This window comes from Macrobrachium rosenbergii, chromosome 20 (genome assembly GCF_040412425.1).
Source record: "Macrobrachium rosenbergii isolate ZJJX-2024 chromosome 20, ASM4041242v1, whole genome shotgun sequence".
Classification (NCBI taxonomy): Eukaryota; Metazoa; Arthropoda; class Malacostraca; order Decapoda; family Palaemonidae; genus Macrobrachium; species Macrobrachium rosenbergii.
Window position 1 is genome coordinate 10,097,501 of NC_089760.1, and position 17,820 is coordinate 10,115,320.

The window sequence follows — 17,820 nt, forward strand, 5'->3', positions numbered from 1 at the left end:
TCAAAATGCAAAATCATTAAACGTGAAGGAAATAAAAGAAATCTTGAGCTTTACAGAAATTTCTGTTTCATTCTCCACTAAAAATCAAATGAAAAATGAAAAATGTTTTAGTTACTATTTACGCAGATGACAAGCACTTTCATACAACTGGGCCTCCTTCATCAGCGGAAAAGGTGCCCCTTTAAGATCACAATCGGAGACAGGAATGATGTTGAGACTTTGGAATGGAATGGAATATATGTTTTAGTCTTAACGCCAAGCACCAGAGCCTAGTGGGTCACTCAGAGCTTCAGTGAAAGTGTAGTTGGGTAAAGTTTTGAAAGACTGAATAAAATAATTTTATGAATATTTCAGTAAAAAAAACAGAATTCAGTAAAAACGCATATAAAATACGAACGTAGTCACTGATAAAAAAATTAATTAATTAAGATTGAATAAAAAATAAAAACCTCGAAAAATTAATAAATCATATTGCTCTAGAGTGCAATAAAAGAAAATGGACTTAAATTCTCTTATAAAAACCTATGCCTCACAAATATCTCTTTAGATTACATGAGTCAACATCAGGACGTATTAGGTCTGCAATATTTCTGTCAGCCAGAGTAAGTCTTTGGCGTGCTACAGTGTGGTCACGGCAGTCCGTTAACATGTGTTCAACACAGATTGGAGGAAGGAATTGTATCTGTTATAAATTAAAGTAAGTGTTTTGAGTTTTCTATAAATGAAAGCCATTGAGCCGGCTTTGTCTGTCCGTCCGCACTTTATTCTGTCCGCACTTTTTTCTATCAGCACTTTTTCTGTCCGCCCTCAGATCTTAAAAACTACTAAGACTAGAGGGCTGCAAACTAGTATGTTGGTCATCCACCCTTCAATCATCACACATACCAAATTCCAGCCCTTTATCCCGAGTAGTTTTTATATTAATTAAGGATAAAGTTAGCCATAATCGTGCTTCTGGCAAAGATATAGGATAGACCACCATCGGGCCATAGCTAAAGTTTCATGGGCCGAGGCTTATACAGCATTATACCGATACCACCGAAAAATGGATCTGTTTTCGGTGGCCTTGATTATACGCTGTAGCGGCTGTACAGAAACCTTGATTGCGCCGAGGAAACTTCGGCGCATTTTCTACTTGTTTTTATCTTGTGACAGATCCATTGTTGATCCGATATAAAATATTTACTCTTAGTATATTTTACTATACGATAAGATTAAGCTGCGTCATGATATCCTGGGTCACTTTACGTTGTTTTAATAAGGGATTATTGTTACAGATGCGTTGTAGTAAAGTAATAAGAACATAAAAAAGATAAAATTAACAGAGAACAAAATAATATAAAAAAATGAACCATACTGAGACCAAATTTACAACCAAGGTGTTTTTTGTGTCATTTTATCCTGGTTGTTTTCAGTTTTTTATCAGTGCTGTTTTAACATAAGTGGAGCTTTGGAATTTGCGTTTCCCTGATGTTTCTATTGCATTTTCCATTTGGAAACTGTCTTTGAGTTTATTTGTTTATTCATGGACAAAGCCCTGAGAGTATTGAAAATTATAATTGGAATTAATGTAATGGATAAAAAAAGATAGCTCACTGAGAAATAATAATAATAATAATAATAATAATAATAATAATAATAATAATAATAATAATAATAACTTTCACGGTGTATATCACAAAATATTATACGCGCTGTTTTTTGCCACGTATTAAGACATGTTCCCCTCGGAAAAAAACATCCGCTTTCAGCCCTTGCCTCATCTTACCAGCCAGCACTTGCGGTCCTTCCTACATTCATCTAGCCTGAGGAACTGACCAAAGCAGAAAGCTTACAGGATTTTCTCTGGGGTCTGAAGGATCCTAGGTCGCTTGAAGGAAGTCTTTGATGCACTCCGGCATATTTTCCTCTGGGCTCGAAAAGAAATCCGGATGATATAGAGAGCAAGAGGGGGATAGAGAGACGGGTTATAGAACATATTGCTATTGACGATACTCTAGGATATTTAGGCCAAGCTGCTCAAGAGAAAATTACATCAAGGCTTATACAGTAGTAGGAAGAAATTCTTTCATTCAGGATCGCCATATTAAACAGTGGCCATCAGTTAATTACGTTCACTAATTATGTTTATATTATAATGATCTGACGGAATATTATAAGAAGGAAATTTTTCCCACATTGAACGCGATCCACCGATGTCGCCACGTAAACTGTGGAAAAATGTAAAAAAAAAAAAAAAGTAAAGTTTCAAGTAAAGGTGCAATATAGAAAGGTCGAACGTCATTCAGTCTCACTTTTTTTATAAGTGTCCTTTTAATTCCATCAAAAATCTTAATCCTTTTCTAGATACTATTTGTGATTGGCGTGTGCGAAAATAAATTTGCCAGCAGTAAATGCACTGTAACTGCGTTAAGCGGCTTAAATTCATCTTCAGGGGTTTTACATATTCTTTTTCCACGGGCAGTCATTTTTCCTTAATGATTTTATCGCGAAAGGTTGACGGTGTAAAAGTTTCGGTCTAACATACATTGCTTAGCTTTGATTACTGAGTAAACAAGCAATATAATAGGAAGCCATGATAAGCGCTGAAAGAAGTGACTGGCTAATTTCGAAAGAATGGGAAATATGAAGATATATTTTAAGAAGTAATGCTCTGGTTCAGCCGACAATAGCAACAAGTACCAGAAGAAATGTGCTAAACAGCATGTATATATATATATATGTATATATATATATATATATATATATATATATATATATATATATATATATATATGTATATATATATATATATATATATATATATATATATATATATATATATATATATATATATATATATATATATATATACATACATTATATATATATATATATATATATATATATATATATATATACTAATTATATTTATATTATAATATCTGATAATATTATATATATATATATACTAGCTTATTTAACTAACACCGATGTCTACTTCTGTATCTTTTTAAAAAAAAAAAACAGTAAAAGTTATATTATTCAATATAGACTAATATTTACTCAACTTCTCACAGTTAGCATGGTCTTTAATACCAAGTAATTTTTTTCTGGATACTATTTGTGATTGGCGTGTTTATAAACTCTGAAAGGAACAAATGTAACAACAAAGTTTGAAATAAAGAAACGTCAACTTCCATTTAGGTTTCATTTCTGATGAACAAACATAATAGGAGCTTTGATAAGCGAAATTTTCCTTTTTCGATTAATGGAAATATGAAGATAATTTTATAAAGTAAAAGTCATGAAGTACAAAATCTAATATTCTTCATATACCTTATCATTTTGAACATGCCCCCAAAAAGACAAATAAATTTAAAGAAACAAACCCGGCCCTACAAATACGGTCACGAGAAAGAAACTCACAAACAGAATGTAACCTTAGCAAGTGTTGCGTAAAAAAGTACTGAGAGGGGAAAAATTTTTGGACGGTGTAAGGTTTCGGTTCAACATACATTGCTTAGCTTTGATTACTGAAAACAAGCCTTAATATCCAAAATAAGCACAAAGAAGTGACTGGCTAATTGATAAAGAATAAATGCCAAGATTTATTTTAGAAGTAATGCGTTCAGATGCCCCAAGTACGAAGAAATGTGCTCTTTGTTGGCATATGAAGCGGCCATTTTTATGGAAGATTTTTACTCAAGGGTATATACTTGATTCTGTATCTAGATATATATGTAATGTAAATTATCGTTTTAGTTTTATGTTTATATTATAAATCTGACGGAATGTTATAAGCCGGCTATTTTCTGTCCGAACACTTTCTTCTGATGTCGCCCTCAGATCTTAAAAAAAACTGTAAAGCTTCAGGGGCTGTAGAAAGGGTATGTTGATCATCATTCCTCTCAATCATCATACATGTCCTTTTAATTGCATCCCTCCAAATCAATCCTTAATAGTTTTTTTTTTTATTTAAGGTTAAGTTAGTCATAATCATCTTCAGGGTTTACATATTCTTTTCCACGGCAACGATATTTTTCCTTAATGATTTTATCGCACCGGACCGACGGTTAAAAGTTTCGTGGATCGTTGCTTAGCTTTGATTACTGAGTCATTAATACCGAGACCACCGAAAGACAGATCTAATTTCGAAAGAATGGCCTTGATATATTTTACGTTGTGGTGGCTGTTCACAGAAATACTCAAGTACCAGAAGAAACCTCGGCGTATGTTTTTATTTTTATTAATATATATATATACTCTTTCATATGATGTATATGAATATATATATATATATATATATATATATACACACACATATATATATATATATATATATATATATATATATATATATATGTATATATATATATATATATATATATATATATATATATATATATATATATATATATTCGTATATTTATACATATATAGATAGATATGTGTTTTTTCTATTGTTTTTGCTAAATTTGTTAAATATATAAAAAGGCGATCCAGATGCGAACTATGTGGATTGTGCACTAAAACACAATTTTCTTGTATTTTTAAAGAAATCCTAACCAAATAATATTCGTATATTTATTCAAAAGCACACTAAGCTTCTAATATTTAAAGCTAAAAACAAATTAACAACAAAGTTTGAAATAAAGAAACCCAATTTCCATTTTTTCATTTCTGTTTTTCAAATTTTCTTTTCGATTAAAATATCGAAAATCAGTGTCACGAATTCAAAATGTAATTTCTTCTCTACCCTTCTTTCTGAACATGCCCTCCAAAATGCCAGTAAACTTAAACAAACAAACCTCTAGAATCACGAGAAAGAAACTCAAAACAGAATTCCAGCAATGAGCAAAAAAGTACTGAGAGGGGAAAAAACTGTTGGACAGGCGGAGTTCAAGAGGTGCTGAAAGAGGGCCTCTTGATCGCTCACAAGAGGGCGAGAGTCTGCGTTTATTTCAAGGGCGTTAATATGCCCCGGCGATGCAGCTTGTTATGTTGGCATATAAGCGGCCGTTTTATGGTTTTTTACAAAATAACTTGATTCTGTATCTTGAGTACGGAAATACAAATTATCGTTTCAGTTTTCTGTAAACAAAACTATTGTGCCGGCTTTGTCTGTCCGTCCGCACTTTCTTCTGTCCGCATTTTCTGTCCGCCCTCAGATCTTAAATATATATATAAATATATATATGTTGATCATCCACCCTCAATCATCAGACATACCAAATAGCCCTCCAGCATTATAGTTTTTTTTTTTATTTAAGGTTATATTATATTATCGTGACCAACCTATAGTGCTAGGCCACCACCGGACCGCGGTTAAAGTTCTGGATGACAGCTTATCATTTATACCGAGACCACCGAAAGACAGATCATTTTCGGTGGCCTTGATTATACGTTGTGGTGGCTGGAATTTTTGAAGAAACCATGTTTTTATTTTTCAATCTGAATCCACTTTTCAATGAATATAATAACACAGGACACACACACACACATATATATTTTATATAAATATATATGTATACATATATACACACATACTTTATATGACAAATATATATTTAATAAATATATATGTATATTTTCACAGGTACATATATGGCCCAACACTATATATAAGTCATATATCAAATATGCCACCTCTGCAGAGCCCCATTCACGTCTAGGTTTTTGCTAACGTGTTAAATATACGTAGATATGTGGATTGTATAAATCTGAATTTTTCTTGTATTTTAAAAGAAACCTAACCAAATATAAGGTATGCCTTCAAAAGCACGTAACAGCTTCTTATTTAAAGCTAAAATTAAAGTATTTTCCCCATTTTAACTTTCTGTTTACATTTTCTTTACGAAAAATATCGTCAGTGTGAGAATTCAGCCATGTGTCTTTCTCTCTCACCCTTCTTTTAATAATGCCAGTCGAGACATTTTCCTCTAGAATGAACAGATTCAATACTTCCACTCAATGAGCAAAGGTGAAGGAAACCTTACTCTGAAATTTTCCGGCCCTCTTGATCGCTCACAGCTTTCTGCGTTTATTTCAACTTTAATATGAAAGACAGGGAGCTTGTTATGTCTTACGTTGGTTTTCAAAATAAGCAACGAATTACAAGTTTACAAATGCATTTCATATTTATATATATATATATATATATATATATATATATATATATATATATATAAATTTTTATCACATATATTATATTATACAACCTAGTGCTGCTAGGGAAAACTCTGAATGACAGCTTAATTTCAGAAAGGCAACACTTGGAATATTACCATGTTTATTTTTCAAGGAATGAATTGTCGCCGAAGAATTATTAATAACAGGAAAAATGAGCATTTTCAATTATAGACACATACCCTTGACAAAAGATTTCAAACCTAGTTCAGCGAACTCCAGTAGACGCTTGGCCCAACACTGAGCTATCAACCGCCGCTGCAGGCTCCATTCAAGTCTTTGCATGGTCTGTTGTACTGTTTTTACCCATCATGAGCAAGGAAAAATGTTATCCCTCGGCAATGACTGCCAAGACACACAGTAATGACAGTTCATTGAGTACGTTTGGAACATGCAACTCTTATGAAATTTTTATCACACCGTGAAATATATGATTGCAATCATGAAGCTACAAATGTCAAACGGCTCTGATTTTTAATAAGTTTAAATTCATGCTACATTTCACATTTATATAATATATCCAATGGATATATATATATATATATATATATATATATATATATATATATATATATATATATATATATATATATATATATATATATATATATACATATATATATAACTGAATCATGATGATATGGAACATGATGAATGTATAAATGAGGGCAAATGCCACAAAGGGAAAGTGAAACAATGGAGTGGTTGCTAGGCCTTTCAACACGTGGTCCTTTATTAGCAGTATGATGAGAAATATAAAGGTAAGTTTACAAGAAAGGTTGTATAATTGACAGATGACATACAGATATAAAAGCATGCTCAATATATTCTCCTTTTCGTAAACAATAAAAATTTTTGCAAAATGAACATTTTCAAAAAACTATTAAACATACAAATGCATAGAAAATATATATAAAGTAACTAATTAGTAATTAAGTCAGTGATTTTATCTTTAAGGTCATTCTTGAACATTTTACTCATACAGGGGTCCAAATAATTGTTATTGCTTACCAAAAGGAGAATATATTAAGTTTTGTACTTTTATAAACATTTGTAAACACCTTATTCATTCCAAGGTCATTTTTGTTGGTCAGTCTCTTCCCCTGTATAATCCTTTAATTGACTTCTCCCTGCTCCTGAGCCAGTTGTGCCTAGTCTTTTGTAAAACCTCTGAAAGGTTTACCTTTGATTTGGTAGGTCCACTAATTCTTCAACTGTGCTGGATTCCAGGTGCATCTGTTCCTTATAATTCCCATCCTCAGGGATATCTGTATGTCATCTGACAATTAAACAAACCTTCTTTTAATATTACTTTCATATTTCTCATCAGTCTGCTAGTAAAGGACCATGTGTTGAAAGGCCTTCCAATCTGTTGTTTCACTTTTCCTATATATATATATATTTATATATATATATATATATATATATATATATATATATATATATATATATATACATATATATGTGTGCGTGTGTATGCATGTGTATAATGTGTGTGTGTATATAAAAGGCTCATGTCAAAGTCAAATTCCGACTCACTGACCTATTTTTCCTAATATCATTTTAAACCTATCCTGCTATCTAACTCATCATATTCTTTTAAAGTTTTATCCTGAAATCAACAAATTATTATCAGTCTATTCGATTTAAAAGTCTCATGCAGTCTGCATTTGTTTGTCCTGCCTTTTATAGTTTTATACTAATGTCCTTACTCAAGAAGACGTGTGCTGGATATCAGTATTGGTTAATGTTTTCTACCGCATTTATCCTTCCCCATTTAATGTTATATCATCCTTTTTATGCACATTCTTCTTTATTTTTTGTTTTTGATACATTTATTTAAATTCCATATATATATATATATATATATATATATATATATATATATATATATATATATATATATATATTATATAATGTGTGCGTGTGTGTATGTGTGTGTAGAATGCATTATATTTCTAGTGAAAAGATAATTAAAATGAATATAAGGAAAACGGAAGTAATGAGGAAGAATATGCATAGCAACGATGAAACAGCATTAGATGGAGACGGGATGAGTACGAACAGGAAGTGTGAGCACAGGCAGGTCATGCAACTGCAGGCTGAATAAGATTTGTAAATAGAATGGATTGAAAACGATATATATATATATATATATATATATATATATATATATATATATATATATATATATATATATATATATATATATTTTATAAGGTGATAACGTATAAGAATATTGTTTCATTCATTACACAAATCCACAAGTAACGTTACATGTCTAGCCCAAAATGAAGACATTGAAACAATCAATTAATGTTCGATAAAATCAACAATTATATAATAAACTATATTACTATGTAAAATTCCAAAGTAAAGACTTTCCGAACACCTGAACGGTGCTCCTCTTCACTGACGAGGAACACCGTTCAGGTGTTCGAAAGTCTTTGCTTCAGTATTTTACATAGTGATATATTTTACTATGTAATTGTGGGTTTTTATTATACAAATGTTCTTCACGAGAATGTGAATTTCTTAGCAAGCAATGAATTCTGACTCAGAGAGAGAGAGAGAGAGAGAGAGAGAGAGAGAGAGAGAGAGAGAGAGAGAGAACTCTGAAGATGAACAATAAAGAAAAAAATGTCAATCTCGATGGAAAATAACAAATAGCAATACTGAATGTCGTAGGTTTCCCATTAATCGAAAACGCAAGGAAATAAAGGAGATCAGAAAATTCACTGGCATAATTACCTTGGGTTTTGAATCACAGACTTAACTTGTCTAGCCTAAACCGAATTGTAGATCACGTACTTCTTGGTCGGATCGAAATCTGTAATGAAAAACATCATCTTGTTAGCTTTGGTCTACAGACTGTATCTTGGAGTAAGCAAGAGCTCGTGCTATCATAAAAATGCTTATTCTCAAGAACAAGCAATGTATTTTTCCTACACTAGCCTTTGAAAAGGTCAGGGAGGATAGTCAAAACGGTTAAATGTTCGCTTGCCCTATAAAATCACACTCACCTGAACATCAGAAGTTATAACTTTTCCTGTCGTTAATTAATTAATGCTAGGGTCGAAGTTAAGTCGAAACGTTTGAGTACTTTAATTGTGAAACTGTACACCAACACATGGAGGTTAAACTTTTTACTGTCCTTAAATAATTATTTTCGACTTTTCGTCAACGGAAAACAATACTGTTTTATAATAATAATAATAATGATATAATAATAATAATAACAAAATTGTACAAAACATGCACTGAGGCTAGATTCTTATTACAGAGTAATGACTGACACCATTTCTTATCTGTGAAATGACTGATGGATATTCCACCTGATAAAACTAATATTCAGCTGACTGACATATGCTTAAGACTATTTGATACACTTTTCTCCACTTCACAATAATCAGCACATTAATTAGAATAATCTCAAGGACGGTGAAATATACGAGAACCAGTGGTAATACCATTAATGATATTAATAAAAGTGATAAATATGACAAAAACCTTTCAGCTACTTGTCATACATTGAGCATTACATCAATGAGATAATGTTTATGGTAAATTGTACGGTTCTCTTGAAATTAGGAAATGCATTTGCTTGTCTATGTAGATACTGCTGAATCTTTCATGACATAAATTACGTGAATTAATACAATTGATGTGGACACGGGTGAAAGCTGTATGTGAGGTGGCAAAAAAAAAAATAAAAAATATATGTATATATATGTGTGTGAGTGTGTAGGTGTGTGTGTACGTAATTATATATATGTGTACATATATATATATATATATATATATATATATATATATATATATATATATATATATATATATATACATTATATATATATATATATATATATACATACACACATATACATATATACATATATATGCGTGTGTGTGTGTGTACGTAATTGTAATAGCCACAATGCCCTCTTAACTTCTCGAATTCTTAGTCCTTTTTGGATACGATTGTCAATACAACGCCTTGGATCCAAGTGCAAGATCCAAGGTTTTGTAATGACAATCGTATCCAAAAAGAGCGAGGAATTCGAGGGGTTAAGAGGGCACTGTGGCTATTACAATTTCATCCGTATCGGGTAAAAAGTGACCAGTAGATTCTATATATATATATATAACAATGGATATATATATATATATACTATATATATATATATATATATATAAACATAAAGTCAAAATCCTAAGGAAAGAAAACAATGGAGTGCTGCGAGGCCTTTCGACTATCGTCCTTTACTTAGCAGTCTGCTAAGCACTCCATTGTTTCTCTTTCCTTCGTGGATTTTATCTTTCTTTATATATTCGTCACGTTCCATATTTTCGTCAGTCAGTTATACATACATATACTGTATAAATACTGTATATATATATATATATATATATATACATATATAATATATATATATATATATATATATATATATATATATATATATAAAGAGAGAGAGAGAGAGAGAGAGAGAGAGAGAGAGAGAGAGAGAGAGAGAGAGTCTTCAAATTTTCATTTAAATATCCAGTTGATTTTCCGTGGATAACACCTAGTCAATAATGTAACCAAGGTACTGTAATTATTCTGCAATACTGATTTTCTACTGTAAAGAGTAGAGTGGTTATGTTTCTGTCCATGTCCCACCTTTATTGATAAAATTTTGGATATTCTCCTATTTTGGCAGTACAAGCTCTCACGTATTCGATAAAAATGTCAAATTAATAGTCCTGAAAAAATTACTTTTTCTTTTGGACGACAATTTTTTTTTTTTTTTTTTTAGTACAACCTCTCAAGTAATCTTTACAAAAGAGAACGACATGCAACTAGTTCTTGCAGAAAAATTTTTTTCTTCCCTTCTAGTCGCCAATGAGTTTTTTCTAAACATACCTAATGTACAGCGTATAATATTTGAAATATAAATAGCCCTTTAGAATCACTCTTATTCAGAACAACTTTAATTTTGATATTAAAAGGTGTGTCGTTGATGTGTATTCTATGTTGAGCTTAGTCTTAGAACATTTGCTGAAAAGTACGTAAACATGCTTTCTATTGTTGCCCTAACTTTTTGCTCAGAAGAATGAAGTGTACAAGTAGGTATTCATTGGAGGAATAAAAAAAGAGAGATAAAAGCAGCCAAAGGTGAGCAATAAATTAAGAAAATATCAACATTAGACGTGGGGAAAAGTAAACACCATACCAATACTGGATTCAGCAACCATGATTCGATCAAGGACACAATGAACGGAAGAGGGACGGACCCCGTGAAGATGCAAGACCAGCTTAACTGAAGAACAACAAAAGATTTTGCCACATGTGGTTTAATATCGAAGGGCATGACAGAAATTGATAGAAGGTACAGTAATCTACTTATCAAAGTTCTCACTGGGTGGGTCGATATCGTACTCTGCTAGCACTCTCCTAGGCCCGCGTTCGATTCTCCGGCCGGCCAATGAAGAATTAGAGGAATTTATCTCTGGTGATAGAAATTCATTTCTCGCTATATTGTGGTTCGGATTCCACAATAAGCTGTAGGTCCAGTTGCTAGGTAACCAGTTGGTTCTTAGCCACGTAAAATATGTCTAATCCTTCGGGCCAGCCCTAGGAGAGCTGTTAATCAGCTCAGTGGTCTGGTTAAATCAAGGGATACTTAACTTACATGATTCTGTACATCTAAAATCTTTCTAACCGTCTATAACTACTTCACAATCATTCTCTCTCTCTCTCTCTCTCTCTCTCTCTCTCTCTCTCTCTCTCTCTCTCTGTGTGTGTGTGTGCGTGTGTGACTTCAGTCCTTAGCCAAGACCAATTATATTCTTCAATAAACGTGTCCTTTAAATCTGCACACTCCACCATAAGCTCTCCATAAACTCATAAACTATCATCCTTCTTTTTTCGTTGCTTCTAGTGTCTTGATATAACATCTCAAGTCTAAGTAACTGTCATCTTTAACCCGCCCTGTAGTCATTTTGACAATCCAAAAACACCTAATCGATTGCCCAACCTTTCTCTTTCACAACATGTACAATGACGCCCCTTCCTCTTCAACACTGTTAAACTAAGGTATACTTAAATCTACTTATCAGATATAATAACCCTTGTAATGCAAATCACTGCCAAGATAAGCTGAATTCAGTATTAATGAGTTATTAAAAGTTTACCTGTTTGAAAGTCTAAACTATAACGTATAAGATTACACACAAACTATTACATATGTTGGTAACGTGTGACAAGCCTAGCACTAATTTATCATGGTGGAGATGGGTTGATCTTCATTTCTAGTGAAAAGCGTGAGTATGACTGAAATATGCAAACCTGGGTCGAATCATCTGATATCTCTCTTGACACCTGAGTGGATAAGGTCACCGGCACCGTAATCCCGACTCAAAAAGGCAAAGGGTCAGTTCTTAGCCAGAGTTGAACGAATTATCATATGGCAATTTGCTTTGGGTTTCAGTTGTTGCCAATGTAAAGTGAATGCAGTATTAACTGGTTATTGTAGGTTTAATATTCAATAATATAAGATGTGCAAACTTAACTGCACACCATCATGTATATATCCATGCGTTACAAATCTATTACTCTGCTATAATGCTGGAGATATATACATCTTGATGTCTAAGTGGAGATGTTAATGCCACCATTCCGTAAATGCGACAGGAAATAAGTCCGAATTCTGATCATAGTTGAAGGATTTGCCGTATAATATTCCTTTTTGATGTATGCCATTGAAAAAGGCAAGCGAATTCAGCTAAAATTTTATTTGTACCTTAATATGTAACAAGAAAACTTAATGACAAACTATAATGCACATAGTCACGTGATAAAACCCTAGTTCTGTGATAACATGGTAGAGATGGGATGATTTTAATTCTAGGTAGAAAAAACCCTGAGTTCGATATGAATATGTGAAATAGTCGATTTCAGCTTATAGCTATTCTGATGCCTTTGTGAATAAGGTCCACAAAGGCACAGGTTCGATTCTTGGCCAGGACAGGAGGCCATGTCATGTCTAATTCCCTTGGTTGTAAAGTTATTGCCGAGAAAAAGTGAATTAGAAATTACTGGATATTTTTGGCTTAATATTTGAAAGAATTAAAATGTCATACTCAAAATTAACGCATTCATACATACAGCTATGTGTTCATTATAAAAACAGGTTTCCCAGAAACGGTATTCAGTAAAAAAAAAAAATTTTAAAAACCACAACAAATGTAACCGAACGAACAAGGGCAGATGGGAGCGTTCTATGAAAAAGAATCCAGAGTGCCGCTGCTGCTGACTTCCACAGTGAACTATGTACATAGTTCTTACACGACTGTCGTGGGTTGCAACTATGGCTGAAAGAGCGGAAGAGAGGAAAACTAGGCGCACTTGTTCACCGCTCCGTCAAAATATATACACTGAAAAAGAGAGGGCCTCGACAAGGTAATCCTCACCCCACTACGATGAAACCATTCACAAGATATTCTCTCTCAATTTCCCTACCTCTTTCTCTCTAGTTTGTGAGCGTCGCAGGAAAATTCATTGCTATTGAAAGAGATCCCAAACAATGTCATAACGGTATGCTGGGATGGTTAGAGCAAAGGTCAAATAAGGTCACCTAAATGAAGCGAACTATGCAAGACATTTGCAGAGCTTACTAATCAATGTATGTCTTCATAAAATGGAATCGAGAACTTTCACTGAAAGAAATAATGGAATTTGTGAGACGATGACATTTGAATAATATGAATAAGGAAAATGGAACAGATATTCAGTCTTGAAAAAAAATTCCGATTAATGTATGAATGCACATCATTCGTATTTAGAGACGATATTAAATGAATAGTAATGCGGATGAATAAAAAAGTGGGAGGTGGACTAAATGGATAAAATAGATGAAAATAGAGAGAATCAGGACAGCAGTGGGAAAGCAGACAAGGGAAAAGCTATGTAAAGGGGAGGATTACAATTTCCATTGGTAAAATACATTGGTGCCCTGAGGTAATACTTGTCCAAACTACCGTCATGAGGAGGAATTAACAGCAGAACGATATACGCTCACACATCACACACACATACACACACTCACACATACACACACACACACACACACACACACACACATATATATAAGCATATATATATATATATATATATATATATATATATATATATATATATATATATATATATATATATATATATATATATGAATAATTTTATCACATCACCGTGATTCATATACAAAGCATTAAGCTACAAACGTCCTTTAACATCCAATTCGCTTTACCTCGAAGTAATATATTTTCATATATATTACCGAAGGGGAATTTTTAGTAGATAATAAGTTCGTCGTCCCGTGGGCTCGAACCAACGAAAGACAAGAACTCAGGACTACATCACGTGACGCGGCTGACTTGTTGGCCGTGTGGGTAAAATACCGTCAGCCGCGTCACTGTAGTCCTCAGTTCTTATCTTTCGTTGGTTCATGGCCCCGGGACACCCTATCGTCACTTATTATCAACTAAAAAAATTCCCCCTTCGGTAACATTTTATATGAAAATATATTATTCTTAGCCATTCAGTTCGAACTCTCTACATTAAATGACGTTTGTAAGTTTTTCTAATGCATTCTTTTATTTATATTTCTATTTTCTATCAAATATATATATATATATATATATAACTATATATACAAATATATATATATATATATATATATATATATATATATATATATATATATTCTAGTTTTATGAGTATGTTACTTATCAAATTACCCGACTCGGAAAAATATAAATACCGCCACTTCGAAAATACTAATGCTACACAAAAATCTTTTTCAAAGATTTGTCAAAATGGCAGTGAGATGTTTATAGGGCAGGGGAAGATGTTTACTGGTCTATCTACATACCCCAAGAGACCTAACAGATTAGTGTTGCAATGAACAATTCTGTTATTCAGATGAATAAGATGTTCTATTTGAATGACTTAACTTACTGATTCTGTTAACTTAGAAACTGGCATTTTCCAAACACAATATGTTTAATGGTCCATTTTGTACAGGATATTGTATGAAATGCATAGAAATATATTTTGGTGAATCCCTGGCTTAAAAGGTATTGTGTAGTAGCGTGCAACTGCATTAATTCATTTAGCAAGAATTTATATGTATATGTTTGACGTCTCTCAGTTTCCAAAATCCATACAAATAACATGAAACACCATATTTTTCTTTTTTTGGATTCAGTTACAATATTATTCTATCACTTGAAAAAAAATTAAATCAATGACAGAATACGAACTCATTTTCAGACTTCTCTTGTTTTTACTTTCTTGAGCTTGGTTATGCCGTTTATTTTTCAACATCTTATTAAATGACTTAAATACAGGGCATTATGATTCATAACATCCATTCGTTGAGGCTCAGTACTTATTTTATCATTTCAAGTCATGAACCTTATTCATATAAGCTTAAACAGATATTTTCCATTCATGACATCATGTCTTTTGATAAATTATGTCAATATATGCATGATGTCTTTTGATAAATTATGTAAATATATGCATGATGTCCTTTGATAAATTATGTAAATATATGCATGATATCTTTTGATAAATTATGTAAATATATGCATGATGTCTTTTGATAAATTATGAAAATATATGCATGATGTCTTTAGATAAATTATGTAAATATATGCATGACGTCTTTTGATAAATTATGTAAATATATGCATGATGTCTTTTGATAAACTATGAAAATATATGCACGATGTATTTTGATAAATTATGTAAATATATGCATGATGTCTTTTGATAAATTATGTAAATATATGCATGACGTCTTTTGATAAATTATGCAAATACATGCATGATGTCTTTTGATAAATTATGTAAAAATATGCATGATGTCTTTTGATAAATTATGTAAATATATGCACGATGTCTTTTGATAAATTATGCAAATATATGCATGATGTCTTTTGATAAATTATGTAAATATATGCATGATGTCTTTTGATAAATTATGTAAATATATGCACGATGTCTTTTGATAAATTATGCAAATATATGCATGATGTCTTTTGATAAATGCAAATATATGCATGATGTCTTTTGATAAATTATGAAAATACATGCATGATGCTTCTTGATAAATTATGTAAATATATGCATGATGTCATTTGATAAATTATGTAAATATATGCATGACGTCTTTTGATAAATTATGCAAATATATGCATGATGTCTTTTGATAAATTATGTATATGCATGATGTCTTTTGAGCAGATTCTTAGCTCTGATGAATCTCCCTGAGCTTTCATTTCTCACAAGCGTTGATATTCAGTTTAGAAGGATCTCTATAACACTTACGCAAGGAAAAAATAGAACTGAGTAAAAACCAAACGGACCAGATACGCAAATAATTTTAGATAGTGATAGACATCTTAAATTTTCCTCAAGAAGATTACCATCGAAAATCGTCATGGAATGTTGCAGTCTCCTCTGTGTGAATATTGCCCCTATAAGTTTCATTTCTTTCTAAGTTTCATTCTTTTTTGGCGTTTCGTAATGAAAGCCCACGAGAGGTTACATATGAAGTATCTCACTACAATATACCTCTAAAAGACAGGTAAAAAGGATCAATATGTACCACAAATAACTTTTTCCCCCAAGGAGTTTCTTTGATTTTTAACCCCCTTAAATGAGCAATCAGAAAGTTATGAGGTATAACTTTTGAGGCAGAGACCAAAAAGTTCACTCTCCCTTTGTTCCACCATTACCAGAGATAATGAAGAGGTTAACCTTCCTCGAGTGAGAAAGCCGTCGCAGTTACCGACCTTAACTTTCGTTACGATTATATATTCGTAATGGTCCTCATCAAATGAGCTCATATCATGAAGGCTTGTCTTAAACACGAATGAGCTCACTTATTTTACATACAGGAAAACAACAATTTCACTTATTTTACATACGGGAAAACAATAATTTCACTTATTTTATATACGGGAAAAACAATAATTTCACTTATTTTATATACGGGAAAAACAATAATTTCCCTTATCTTATTCGCGGGGAAACAATAATTTACCTTATTTTATATACAGTATGGGAAAATAATTTCACATATCTTACACACTGAGAACCAGTAATTTCACTTATAAACAGAAAACAATAAATTCTGATGATTCCACCTATTTTATGTACGAAAAACTAACACTGATGATTTTCACCAGTTTGTACATATAATACTCATCATAACATAATTTCCGAAACCGACAGACTTTTTATCAATATTTTACGCGCGATATTATGTTTGGTAGTCGAAAATACTCTATTGCAGCATTTTTATCCTGCCCTGATAAACCCCCCTTGTGCAGTATCGAGAAAGTCTCCTGTTCTATTCTTAGCAATATTTTTCTCAGCTAACTTTTCCAGGAATTGTCGTCTTGGAGCAGTACAAAAATACGCCAGCGGTATGCGATTCCCATATATACAGATATATATATATATATATATATATATATATATATATATATATATATATATATATATATATATATGTATGTATGTATAACAATGTATGTATGTATGTATGTATGTATGTATGTATGTATGTATGTATGTATGTATGTATATAAGTATAT